This window comes from Choloepus didactylus, chromosome 7 (assembly GCF_015220235.1).
Source record: "Choloepus didactylus isolate mChoDid1 chromosome 7, mChoDid1.pri, whole genome shotgun sequence".
In the NCBI taxonomy this organism is placed as follows: domain Eukaryota; kingdom Metazoa; phylum Chordata; class Mammalia; order Pilosa; family Megalonychidae; genus Choloepus; species Choloepus didactylus.
Window position 1 is genome coordinate 104,413,588 of NC_051313.1, and position 14,223 is coordinate 104,427,810.

The following is a 14,223-nucleotide window of genomic DNA, read 5'->3' on the forward strand; positions in this document are numbered from 1 at the left end:
TGTTAAGCTCGCTTTTTTCCTCTAGTACAGTATTTAGTCTAAGGTCAGATACTGCATTAAATTGCTCATTAAGTGGCCAGCCAGGACACTTGTTCTGTTCCAGATTTCTCTAATTAGTAGGAAAAAAACCATGAACATCCTCCTGGATTATGTAAATATATGAAACTGTCCTCTTGTTATTCACTTTATTAAAGTGGGGACTCCATTCCTTTAGTATTTGTATGTAGGGGCCAGATTATGGTCAGCTACATTTCCAGACTTTCTTTTGCATTATAGTTTTCAGAATTATTGGGAACACAGTTGTAGAAGCAAAACCGTCCACCAGCAGAAAACAATTTAATAGAATGACCTCAGACATTCATATGACTCTGGTAACCTTGTAAACTACTCTGCTTGTGTCCTTAAAACTATATTCCATTTCATGAAAAGAATGAAAGTACCAAATTAAACAAAGCTCGATCGTGCCTTCTGTCAAAGCAGTACTCCAGCAATATGCTTCTCAGAGCAAATCACAATAGTCTCGTTCAGGTATAACTATCTCCTCCAGTAGTTTAACCTTTTCCCCCAGGTTTTTGCATTGGTATGTTTATATTTAAAGTGTTCTCCTAAGGAAAGTCTTTTCAAATTGTTAGTCTCAAAGGTACAACCAGGTAAAATCCCTTTACAAAGAGAGGTTCTGTTTAATACAAGCCATTCCAGGTGCCGAGAGAGGCCTCTAGAAACAATGCCTCGTTGATCCGATTGCAGTGAGTTCTGTGCAACAGATAATCCTGTCTAATAAGATCTTTTCCTGGTCCTTGTCCATTTCACCCTTGATTGTTCACGAGGCTAAGGGTGGGGATGGCATCGGTTAGCCCTGGTCTGTTCTCTGTTGAGAGGTCATGTCTGGCCTCACTGCTGCCCCCCTAAGCAGACCATACCATGCTCCCGAAAGCACTGTAGACCCTCAGGACTCTGAAGTTGGGCCAAACTTCTTTGATTACGCTGCTCCACTCTCCCCTCCCTGCCTACCATGGACCTCTGGTTTTTAAAGTCAAATGCCACAGGACTGCACTCCTCCCTCCATGGAATCACAAGATGAGGCCTTCATGGCCAGGAGGATGGAAGAAAGAGGTTGCTGTGGTATTTTGATGCTTTTCTCCTTTCTGAGTCAAAGCAACATTATGTTTGCTAGATTGGGACCGGACTGTGGTTTCTAGCAATGTGTCTTATTTCTGCAACAGGAATTGGAAGTTCCTTCAGAGTTTATTATGTACAAAAATCTAAGAGTTCATTATTGGGTACAAGTGTTATCAAGATGTAAGTCTATGGATCATGCTCAATTTCTCATGTTTTTGTCAATTTAATGAATTGATTTCTTTTTTTAATATAACACTAACACAATGGGATAAGCCAGGGTCTGAAAGATTCAATTTAAAATTAATGTGGGGTTACATTAATTGGGTGGTTACATGGAAAACAATATTTTCTGTTTGATCAAAAAGCAAAAAAGTAAAGACAGTGAAACTTAGTTGATGTACAACTGGGTGTCATTGCACTGAGAAAGTTCCAAATGATCTCAAAACCATCACTTTCTTATAACAACAGAAGGTAAGAACCTGTAGTCCAGCCCAGGTGATAATGGGGGTTGCCTGAGAACAGGAATCAGTCACCGTTCTCTCATTAATCCTAATTTGTGCCACTATCATTTCCCTTCTCCCCACCCCCCACTCCCCACTTCTCCTTTTCCTCTCACTTCCCACCCTCTCCCTTCCTCTTTATTTGCAAACATTACGAGATTGGCTTCCCAATAACCTGCTATTCTAGAAACTTTGAGGAGAAGTTTGGAAAGCAGATGAGGAGTGGAAATTGCCCAGAAAGTACCTTGGAGGAGGTTCTGTGAGGTGATAGAGGGTACAGGCTCTTTTTCTTAGATAATATTTTCTTTTCTTTCAGACTTCAGGCTATGAAGAAAAATGAGGAGGAAAAAAAAGGGTGAGAGACAAAGGAATTGTACACATCTCTTAAACTGTGCTTGGTTCCTGATGAGCACATTCTTCTGTCCTTTGCTTTGGGAATTAGTAGGCACTGGACTGGGGCAGAAATGGCTCTGGTGTAGTTACTTAAAGCACACGACATAGACAACATTTCCTTTAAACTGACTACAGCATGGCTTGTGAAAGCAACTGGTGTAGTCTTTCTCAAACAGACTCTTTGGTGTCCTCAGCAGCAAAAGGACAAAGGCCTCATTCTGTAGAAATAGATTCCAAGATGCTATTTCTTAATTCCTTTATCTCTTAAATCTGTCACTGTTTAACTGCTCTAATGCATGTGGCTTGTCTCCCCACGTAGCTTGTAAATCCTTAGAGAACACACTGGATCTTATTGTGTGTTGTCCCCTGTCTCATCCCCCCACCCCCAACTTCCCCCAGCCGATAGCACAAGGCTCTGGGCACATAAGTGCTTAGCGGTGGTGTGGGGGTGGTGTTTAGAGCTGCCCCGGCCTATATGGTAGCCACCAGCTATGTGGGCTATTTAATTTAAAATTAAAATTAGGTAAAATTTAAAATTCATTTTCTTAGTTGCACTAAGCACATTTCAAGTCGTCCATAGCTACATGTGGCCAGTGGTTGTCATATTGGACAAGACAGATGTAGAACATTTCCATCATTCACATGAGGTTCCATTGGGCAGCCCTGAGCTAGAGCATCCATGAATTAATCTACTTATCCTTTACAAGGCCAGATTGTTTTCAAGCCATTGAACTTTTGGAGTTTTTTCTTAATGACTTATAGTGATATGTGTTGTTAAGGTTTTAAACAAACATCTAAAGGTGGGCTCTTTATCAAATTGCCATAAATGTGAAGAGTTATTTTTTAGAGTCAAAGGAGGCTTCCATGATAGCAGTGCTTTAAAATGTGCAAAAACAAATTGAGAAACTTGCTTCTTTCAAAGTGGGACCCTTTTGGCCTGGGGACACTGGAGAGCAGTGTGGGGTGAAAAGAGAGAGAGAGCAACCTGTCAAGTCAAAGGCCACGGCAACTTTGTAAATGCTTAGGTGTTTGGGTTTAATTAGAATGGAAATGTTTTAGCTTTTTGGGTGGCCTTAGGCACAGAAGCAAGAGAAGCTTATGAAAGTCATGTGGTTGGGTAAGGAGTGGGACTGAAGGAAGCAGTAGAGGTAAGGACTTGGTGGGGTGGGTATCAGAGTAGAAAATAATGTCAGCAGACCTGCGTTCTAAAATTATAGATTTGACATTCCCTAGTCATATACTTCTGTTTATTTCTCTGAGCCTCTCTCTACAAGGTTAGGAAAAGGGCATTATAATATGCAGCAAGGAGCAAAGCCCCTGGAGTCTGTTTCTATCTACCAGCTGTGTGATTGAGGTAAATTACTTAAACACTCTGTGCCTCAGTTTCCTGATTTATAAAACAGGAGTAATAATAGTACATAGGTTGTTATGAGAATTGGATGGGTTATTGTGTGCCCATGGTTTAAGCATGGTTTGGCCACATGGTGAGTTGTCCATAAGTGCTAGCAGTGATGTGGGTGGGGATGCAGATGATGGAGACGATGCAGGTGGTGCATCATCATCATCATCATCACCATCATCATCATCATCATCCACACTCTCACCATCTCTCTCATCCTCTCTTACATTCCTGATTCACTCATAGAAATAATGTCAAGGAACAATGCAGAAACATCCTCTATTAAAAGAAATAAACTGTACATCTTCAGACTCAACACTGCCACCTTAAAAGAGCTTCTGAGAAACGTGGTTTTCTCTGCATACCTGTCTGAGGGTGAGGGTGGAGGGTGATTCTTTTTTAGCTCAGGTATCAATCTGTTGTAGCAGCACTCTCACAGGTGGACAGGCAGCCTCTTAGATAATCAAACGAGACTCCTTATGGCTTTATACCTGAATGTGGATATATTCTTATCACAGTAATATTTTCTCTAAACTGTCTACTGGGAGGTCAGTGAACTTTTTCTGTAAAGGGCCAGATAGAAAATATTTTAGGCCTCGGTCTGTTGCAAGTACTCAATTCTGCCATTTAGCATCACAGACAGTACACCAATGAATAGACATGGCTGAGTTACAATAAAACTTATTTACAAAAGCATATAGCAGGCCATGTTTGGCCCATGGTCCATAGTTTACCAGCTCCTGATCTATACCATAGATTTGTCAGCTCTCAGAAGCTTCTTCTCTCTTGCCTTATACAGCTTGATTAGGCAGTCTAGTTCTCAAAGACTTTCTTGAATTCCAGCAGTTAGTGCTCAACCTAAACTTCAGCAGTTCTGTTTCCTTGCCTGCCAAAGGTATAAGTGACAAAGCAGGTTTTTGTGAGAGCTAGTTAAATACGGTCATTTTTCTTCTATTTTCTCTTAAAAATTGTTCCACACCTCTTATATCTCTTCCTAATAGAAATCAGCTTTTATCAGGAGAGTTCAACCTTACTCTATGGGACAATCTCACAGTTACACCTGCCACAACTTGTCTCTTTGCTTAAACTGGAGTCATGGGGGAGGTGAGGGTGGCTTGGGTTCCCATCTCTCTCCCCCTGCCTTTCATCTGCTGAGGGAACTGATATACTTTGAATAGAGAGGAGTAGTAGACAGATTCTAGTTTGAGACTCTAGCTCTGCCCAGCTTTCCTCATAAACTGAGAGGATTAATGGGGTCAGATTAGATGTCTTCTTAGCTTGGTACTCATATAATGCTACTTGAGGAGAATTTGAAGGAAGGGTGGGATGCAGATGTGCTGCACAGGAAAAGGACAACCAAAATATGCAGTTCTTAAAAAAAAAAAAAATGAGATGGTTAAGACAGGCATGGGCTCATTCCTCCAAGGTTGAACTCTAGCCCTGAGTAGCTGTGGGTAGTGGACATCACATTGGGCTGGGAGAGCCAAGGTCCACATCTGCTTCTGCCACTAAAAAGCTGAGGATCTTGGTTGAGCCACTTTCTCTCTTTGGATCTCAGCTATCTTGGTGAAATGAGGCCATCAGATTTTGATCAAGGTATACAACTTATTTTTTCCCTAACTGAGTTTACTTACTGTCCCACCAAGCTGTTGGAGGAAACATTGCCCTGATTGGGTCCTGCCAATGTGCTCTAGAGTGGAGTACAATGTGCTGCTTGTTAGAGATGAGATGCCAGGCTTAGCCCCAACCTGATGGCAGAAAAGGATTGTGTGTTCACTGCAGCATAAAAGAGTATCCCCTCCATGCTTAAAAAGAAGGGGTGAGTTAGGGCAAAAAAATTCTACTTGAATCAGGACACATGGTTGGGGAGGACTGAAAGACTATATGATACCTCTGTGTGCTTGTTCCACCATGGACCTTAATTGCAAAGGAGGTGAGAAGCCCTGCCCAAGTCTCATCCATTGCTGATTTTTTTATGCTGAGCGAGACCTTGGTCTTCTCATTTGGGCCAGAGGGTCCTAGCCACAAACAGAACTCCTGAGAACAGTGTTGCTTTGGTCACAAGGGGGACGCTTCTAGTGTGGACATAACCTGGTAAATGCTTCACCTGCTCTGGAAAGGCTGATCAAATGTGCTGGCTGACCAAAGGTCAGCAGCTCCCAGTCACCTGTAAAAGGCAGCCAGCTTCTGCGATACTGTGCTGGCAGTGAACCCCTCACAGTCTAGCTAAGTATTAATAAGTAAGTTTCGCCTTATACGTTTAGCCTAATGAGTAAGTTAGGCTACACTGAAACCCTCTTTAACTTTAGTATATTCTTATCATGGGTCATTAGTGTGAACATTACTCTCCCCAGTAAACGGGCTCTTAAATTACTTGTTTGCCACAGATCAGTGCATCTTTAAAAGTCTTTGGGAATATATGTTTAGGATTTTACAAGATAATCTAAAAGTGCTCCTTGGGGATGGGGAGAACTGTCCCTCATGTAAGGTAGGAAAATGGGGGTTATAGAAATATTTTATTTCACTTCCAGAAAGGCAATGTCCAAGACTGGTTTTGCCTTCAGGTGACAGGCTGAGCTCCCAGTTGGGCGGGAGATGACTCTTCATAAATTCAGGCAAAACACGGTCCACAGGATTTATTTTTGGCTGTAAGAACCGCACATTTCTTAAGAGAAAAAGTCAAAAAAATATTAGATTAAATAAAAACTATTCTCTGCCTTAGTTACCTATTTCTCTCTCTTTGTTCTGTTTCTTGAAATGTTATCTCTTGTTTGGGAGTTGTCATCCATATGTTGAATTGCTTTCCAAAAGAGAAACTAAATGATCGGTCTGCCTGATTCTGCATTGGCTGTACTTGGACTATAATGTAGGGAGTAAATATTTCCTTTGTACGCTGTGCTACCCTAATCTGAAATGATGGAAGAAAGTTTGGAATAAGTTTGAACCAAGTTTACCTTTAAGGAACCCAAGGCAAAGGAATGACTAGGCAATTTCAAAAAAATGACTCTAGTTATTAAACTGCTTAGCTTCTGTTGTTTTCATTTAATTGGATATATTTGAATATCATGTTCGAAGCACTGTTCTGGGATTAGGGCTTACCAGGCTTTAGTAACTCAAAGAATGTTTGCTTTTATTTTTGGAAAACATATAAATTGGAGAGCAATGGAAATCACGGGGAACTGTGTGTGTGTGTGTGTATGTTTGCGTGTATGAGTGTGTACGTAAGTCAGAGTTAGAAGATTAGAGTTAGACTTCTTTAGTCTATTCATTTTACAGAAGATGAAACTAAGGTCCAGAGAAGCATGTTGATTTGCCTGAGGTGACAGTGCTATGTTGCCTATCTGGTCAAAGGATTGCAGGGTTCTATTCAGTACAGAGGACATCGTGGTTTGAGAACAATTACTTAAGTTTCTTGAATGAGAAAACAGAGAGGCTATTTTCTCAAGCCTTGTGAGGATAATGGAAGCAGAAGTTAGGATTGCAAAAGATCTTAGCTCTTTGGCCTTTATCAAGGACTCAGGTGATACATGAAGAAGAGGGAAATGGAGGGTGTTTCTTGGGAAAGGAAGATCATCTGACCTGTTGTAGGAGCCTCTCCCTGACTTACCTTGTTGATAATAGTGATGGCCCCTAGTTGATAATTAAGTCAAAGGAGAAGTGGTCAATGTCTCCCTTTGTTGGGCATTTTAATGGCATGATTTCAGGCCATGGCAGGTGAAAGAGCTGGTGACTGGGAGATTAAATAGAAGATCTTGGCTCCAGTTAAAAGTAACTGAAAGAAATTCTTAAAGCTTCTACAATTGCTTGAAACCTTTACATTTTCACCTGCAAGAGGGAAAGGTGTTCCCTCTCATTTCTCTTTGCCTTATACCCTCTCAGCCTGCTCCTCATGACTTGAATATCTTTCTGGCTGTTCTTGATTTTCTCTGAACTTTACTTGAAAATGTCCTTGTCCAGGATATGTCTACAAGAAAATTTCTCTAAGGGATCCTGGATACTGCTTTGGTATTGACATACCAGTTTGAGGGGAGGGAGAGAGATAATACATAGGTTTGTTGAATGCTTGCTATGTGCCAGGCACTATTCTGTGGGGATTTATGTATTTTTTCTCATATAATTCTCAGAACAGCCTTATAATGTCAAGGTCCTGTCCATTATACATATCAGGCACAGAGGCAGAGAAAGAGTGAATAACTTCACCAAGGTCATACCACAAGTCAGTGTTGAGCCAGGACTCGAACCCAGACAGTTGGCTTTGGATCCTGAGCTGGTAACCAGTGTGCTACACTGCTATTCACTCTTGTCCCTCTGTCCTTTGGAGAAGGAGGGGTGGGGCTGTAGCCACAGCTGAAACCCAGACTGTCATAAACATACAATCGCAACATATTTCTCCTTTCTTTCTACTTGTCTCCCTCTTTATGTATGACCCCACAATGGGGAATGGAGAATGGAGAATGGGAATTGGTGGGGAGGCATATTTAGAAGATTTATACCCAAAGTAACAACCAAGACTCGGAAAAATGGGTTTGATAACCCTTTACTTAGGCACAGGAGGCTCATAGTACAATAAAAGATGATGGCCAAGGTGTCAGATTGGCCCAGGTTTTGACTTTCAGCCCTAACTATGTAACTCTGCCAAGCTGGCTGAACCTCTCTTCGGTTTTCTCATTAGTAATGTGGACATAACACCTTTTTCATGGGGTTGTTAGTGGAGATTGAAGGAAGCCATGTTTGTAACACCGATAAAGCTGCTAGCTTGGTTTTCCTTTCCTTCTCTTGTCCCACAAGAAGGTCAAAGGGATGAGCCATACTGAAGTATTCATGGAGAGCTGAGTTCAAGGCAAAGGGACAGTTATATCTGATTTTCAACCCAAATAGAATTCGATTAAGAGTCAACAGCAGTGAGTCACATGGGCCAGAAGAATGGCTGCAGAGAAAACGTCTGCACTAGCAACTTTGCCCATTAAATGGCTTAAAATCTGATTGACCAGTGTATGTGTTAGTGTTCTCCAGAGACATAGAACCAATAATATATATTTAATATTGAGTGCAAAAAAAGATGGAAAAGAAAATGATAGTGATAATGTGGCATGTGTAGTCTGATTTTAGTCATTCCAGAGAGTGAAAGGAAGAAACTGCTGGCTGCCTGCTCAAATAGTGTGAGGAATGCCCAGTGAGGTGATAAATGCAGTGTAGGGAAATAGGAGAAGGAAAACACTCCATGCGTGGGCGAAAATGGAAACCTACTCTGTGGGAGAGCATTGCCTGGGGGTGGGGGTGGGGGAGCTCTGCAAAAGAAAGGACCTTGAGGCACCCTGTTTTTGCTCATCTATACATGATGGTCTTGGATTCAGGTTATCTTTAATATCGTCCCATTCCCTTCTAAAATCATATTCTTCAGTGACACAAAAACCAAAACGAGAAGTTAAAAACAAACCCCAACCAAACCCCTTTGATATCTTAGGCTTGAAAGCCAAATACTAAATTAAGTACCGACCAGCTGGCTTGGTGGCTGAACCTTTTATTTGCATAACTTTGATGTCCCAGTCTGTATGTAAAGACTGTTTTCCGGGGAAACGATGCTGTTTAAGAACTAGGACATAAATTATTTAGTTCACGTGTTTAAAAAGTTCAGACATGGTCCTTGAACTGAGGTGTATTTGACGTCTTGAGTCTCTGGTGATGTATTTTTTTTAACTTCTTCCATCCTATTCTCTATCCCCAACTCATTGCTCAAGAAAAGCAAAACGTAATGTAGTACCACTTCACCTAGTGTCATAGTTTGCCACTGTAACAAAGTACCACAGATGAGTTGGCTTAAATAATAGAAGTTTATTGTCTGACCTTTCTGGAGGCTAGAGGTCTGAAACGCAGATGTCTGCAGGGCTGCTCTTCCTCTGAAGTCTGTGGGGCTCTGGTGGTAGCTGGTGCTCCGTGATGTTCTTGGCTTGTGGCATAATTCATTTTTTGCTGCCATCTCTCTCTGTCTCTTCTGTGTCCACATTTCTTCTTGTAAGGGAACCGTATTGGATTAGGGGCCACCCGAATCCGGTTTAGCCTGCTCTTAACTAATAGCATCTTCAAAGATCCCATTTACAAATACATTCATGCTCACAGGACTAACTCTCGAATGTGGCTTTTTGTGGAACTCAATTAGATCCATTACAGCTAGTAAGTAGGCAAAACTGCATCCCTTCTCATCTATGTGTTGTCTTTAGGTTTTACTCAATAACAGCCTTGTTCTCTGTTCTGGGTCCTTATGAATTCCAACAGCAGGCTTAGAAAAACGTTTCCTTTCTTCCTGAATTGTGGTTCCTCCTTTAGGATTGGTCATATGTGGGAGAATTGGTCTTTATTATACCTTTAAAGACATCTTCCTCTTTCCAGTTGTAGGTGTGGATTTGGAACCAAATGTGTTTCTTGTGTAAATATTTTCTGGAAAATTAAGTGATATATGTTGAGCAATTAGAAACTATGTCCTGAATATATTTGAATAATGTCAATATACTCTTCATTCAGGTTTCAGGAATGATTTAAGAAAACATTTGATCTGAATTAAAACCACATACACAGTGTTCAGAAATGAAGAACAAATAAAATGTGTTGGGAATTCAATAATAAATTAATACTTCTCGGTTCAGTTTTGTCTAAAATAAGGCTACGGTGTGTTCACTACCAACATAGGCAAGATTAGGAGGTGATTTTGGGGTGCAAAGATGACATAAACTCTAACCACTAATGTATGTTTTTTAACCTTAGAAGAAAGGTTTCTGCTACCATTAACAGTTTCCTTTGTCTCTTTTTCATTAACAAAGACTTATATTGTACTTAGAGTGCCATATCCTGTCCTAAGTATTTTACAAATATTAACTTATTTAATTTTTATAACCCTATGAGATAGGCCACTAACATGCCCATTGTACAGTTGGGGAAACTGAAACACAGAGAGGGTAAGTGACTTGCTCAAGGTCACACAGCTACAAAGTGTCACAGCCAGATTTTGAATTCTGGCAGCAGTCTGATCTAGAAAGTGCCTCTTGATTTTAGAATCTGGATTTCCTATCAGAAATTTTTAGATTTCTTTATTTTTTTTTCACCATGATCAGTCAAGAAAATATTATTTCCCTTAGCAAAGCCCAACTTGTTCTGAAAGAAAACATTGCAAAGTTATCATCAGCAATGGAGTTTTCCTCTGTAGAAGACATTCCCAATTTCCCATTTTTTTTCATGGAAAATTTGAAGTGGAAATTTTCTAAAGCCAAATGCCCAATGTCTGATGGCTCTGAGGGACTGTTTAAAAAATAAAGACTGTTTCAAATAAGTCAGAGGTGAGAGGGTCCTGCTAATCTGAATTCACATCTGTCTAATCTGGTGGTTTGCTGAGTGCTAGGCAGCATCAACGGCAGCAGCAGCAGCAGCAACCAAAGCCTTCCTTCCTCTGCCAGATAGACTCCTTGACTGAAAATTCCAGACAGTCATCCTCTCTGTCAGCCCAAATTTCCTATGGGAAGTAGACTTGCAGTGTAAACACCAGAAAGCTGGCCTGAAAGATCATTCTAAGAGGCTGCTGTGTCCTACACCCAGGGCCGCCCTCTGCCCGCAGTCATTTTACGGAGGCAGGAATAGCCAGGCTGTTTTCCAGCCCCCATCCCCACCCCACTGCCTTTTCCACCTTTGCTTCCAATAATACCACTTCCAGCAGACAGCACCTTTCTGTTTAACCTCTTAGGATAAAGAGGGTATAAAGCACACTGAGCTGTTGCAGGGGGAAAGCCTCTTACTGCTAAAGCCTGAAAAAGCCTGATCTTGTGCAAAAAGTGTCAAGGAGACGTGGCCTTTGCCCTCGGAAGTATAAAGGTGAGGCCAAGGGGATCTATCAGAGCCATTGTCACCTGAAGCCCACCCATGGTGACTTCTTCCTCTAGGCTTTAAGGGGAAGGCATTATTTTAAATGTTTATTTGATTCTTTAATTCATCCACCTTACAGCTTTTCAAATTAAACTGTTAGGGATATTGAAAAATGAATCAGCATCCCTCTGCCCCATAGGGCTAAAACACAAATGGAAAAAAAAAATTCCTAAAAATCCCTTGAATCAACATGGTCAGGTTTTATGTCAGCAGATTTTGCAGAGGAGAGCAATTTGTAGAATTCTGTTGATGATTCTTCATGAATAGTTGGTGGATAACATTGCAGTTTATGTACAGAGCTTGACCTATTAGGTTTGTTGATGATATATCAAACTTTAAAATTAGATGGGTTCAGTTTTATAAATTAACAAAATAATAGCACTATATTTCATGAAGTCCAAGTCCCTGCTGATTGTGAGACACACCATTACTTTATACATCACTAAGGAAAAAAAATAGTTACAACAGTCTTCTGGTTTTCCTCCTACTTCTCTGGCTGTTCCTTGTCCAATCTCCTTGGTTAATTCCTCCTTATCTCTCCAACTTTTAAGCAATGGTGTATCCTCAGTCCTTGCACCTCTTCTCTTCTCTACCTGCACACTCTCCCAGTCCCATGGCTTAAATGCTATGTATCGGTTGGTAATCCCCAAATGCATATATCCAGCCTGCATCTTATTCCTGAACTCAAGATAAAACTATCCTCCCACCCGCTCCAGAGACTTGCTGTCCAACAGGCATCTCACACTTGAGACGTCCAAAACCAAATCCCAAATTCTACCTCCCATCAATTACCCATCACAGAAAGTGCCTCCTCCAGTCTTCCATTTGCTCAGGCCAAAAATCTTGGAGTCATCTTTGACTACTTTCTTTCCGTCTCATCCTATGATTGATCCGTTAGGAAACGCCATTGTTTTCACCTTTGAAATCTGTGCCAGATCTTCCTTCTTCCTATCACTTCTATTGCCACCACCATGGCCCCAGCCACCATCACCTGCTCCTGGATCAGGGCTGTGGCCTTTAACTTGTCTCCCCATTTCCACCTGTGCCCTCTCAGTTTATTCTTGACACAACAGCCAGAGTGATACTGTTCAAATGTAAGTCAGATCATGTCATTCCCCTGTTCAAAATCTCCAGCGACTTTGCCTCACATGCAGACTAGTGGCCTATGGGCTCACATGTGAGCTGCACCCTTAATACTGGCTTCCTTTTGCCTCTCTCCCTATGACTCCCCCACTCTTGCCCTTGCTCACTTGATCCAGCCACACAGGTCTCCCCGCTCCTTCTCATATGTGCCAGCACCCTTCTGCCCTTGCCCCTGCTGTTCCCCCTGCCTGGCAGTTCCTTTCCCAGGTAACCTCACAACTTGCTCCCTTACCTCCTTTGGGTCTTGACTCAAATGCTCCTTAGTGAGGCAGTCTCATAGATCCGGGACAGAAGGCTGCTGTATCTAAAACTGCCACCCCTCCCCACTCTCCCCCCTTTCCCTGCTTTATATTTCTCCTTAGCACTTACCACCATTGAACACTGTATACTTTATTATTTATCTTGTTTATTCCTCCCCTAACCCCTTATAGAATGTAAGCTACATGAGGGCAGGGATTTTTGGTTTGCTTTTGTTTTTGTTCACTAACTTATCCCTAGTACCTAGAATGCTGTCTGGTGCAAAGTGCCTACTCAGTATGTTTTTATTGTTGTTGTATGGTTGAATGAACAGTTTCAAACATTTGGGATAGCTTCAAACAAAGAATGAGACAGGGAAGAAGGAGTTTTTTTTTTTCTCTGTCACTTCCTACCCTGCTGTGGAATGAGATAAAAGATTCGTTTTTCCTCACAGCATCAGTGGTATTTATTTATTCCATCTGGAAAATTGTATACTGTTTTGAGGGAGTTTGGCAGTGGAAGGCATTCTGTCCATTAACTTCAAGATATCTTTGCACAGTGGTTTTTTATTAGCTCCTGAGAGTCATCTGAGCTATACATACTATCTGTTGATTCAAGATAATGATTAATTCTTGCTTCAGAAATCACTTTTTGAAGGGCTTGCAGTCAAATCTAAAACAGTTCTCCAACCTTTGTGTGTCAACCAGGGAAGGAATACTTTAAATGCAGGGCATACCAGGTTTCAAGTGCTGATAAAACAGTTTCCTGTGTAATGCACTGTGATACACCATTTTTTAACCATCCTTTGGTTTCCTGCTTACTAAAACACATGTACTTGTGGGACTGTTGCTTTTAGGAGCGCTTGGTTATCGGGCCAGACAGACGGTGGTCTGGGCAACTTATCTCAGCACAAAGATTCCGCCGTGGTGGGGAGAAGCTTTTCCTCCTTGTGAGCTCCAGCCTCTGAGTAGAAGCACTGGATGGTCCTCAGTGGAAAGAGGGCACTGGCAGAGGGAGAGGCTCTTGTGGAAGAGCTGGGTTCTTGTGCCAGGAAGCCCAGGTTCCATCCATTAGTTAGTGAGCATACCTTGGGCCTTCTCATTAACGTAGAGACTAGAGATCACAGCTAAGGTGCGTGACGTGCGTGCGACCACTCAGGTTCCGTCTAGCTTGAGTTACTGATGTGATGACAGTTGGGGGGTGGGGGACAGTTAGCAAGAAGGGAGGAATGATAAAGACTTTCATTCATTCATTCATTCAAAGATATTTATTGGATTCCTGTTATGTGCTAGGCTCTGGTAGGTGCTGGGGATAATAACAGTAATTAGAGTAGGTATGGGGCTGGGAAAGAAGATGATCAGAAAATGCATCCCTGAGGACATGATCATTGTACAGGGAAGAATAGGAATGCTCAAGCCTGGCTTTTATTCAGAAGTCTGGACTTGACCTCTCCCTTCGCCTGCTCTGTGCATACATTATATGTGCCATGTCCATCTTTGCTGCTGATCTGCAGTGTGCAAGCCT

The 14,223-nt window shown here is 41.7% G+C and overlaps 1 protein-coding gene across 1 annotated transcript in view; it reads left to right on the top strand.

The window, feature by feature from the left end:
- Positions 1-14,223, top strand: part of TNFRSF21 (TNF receptor superfamily member 21) — a 70,055-nt gene that overhangs the window by 27,050 nt on the left and 28,782 nt on the right. The window lies entirely within an intron of this gene.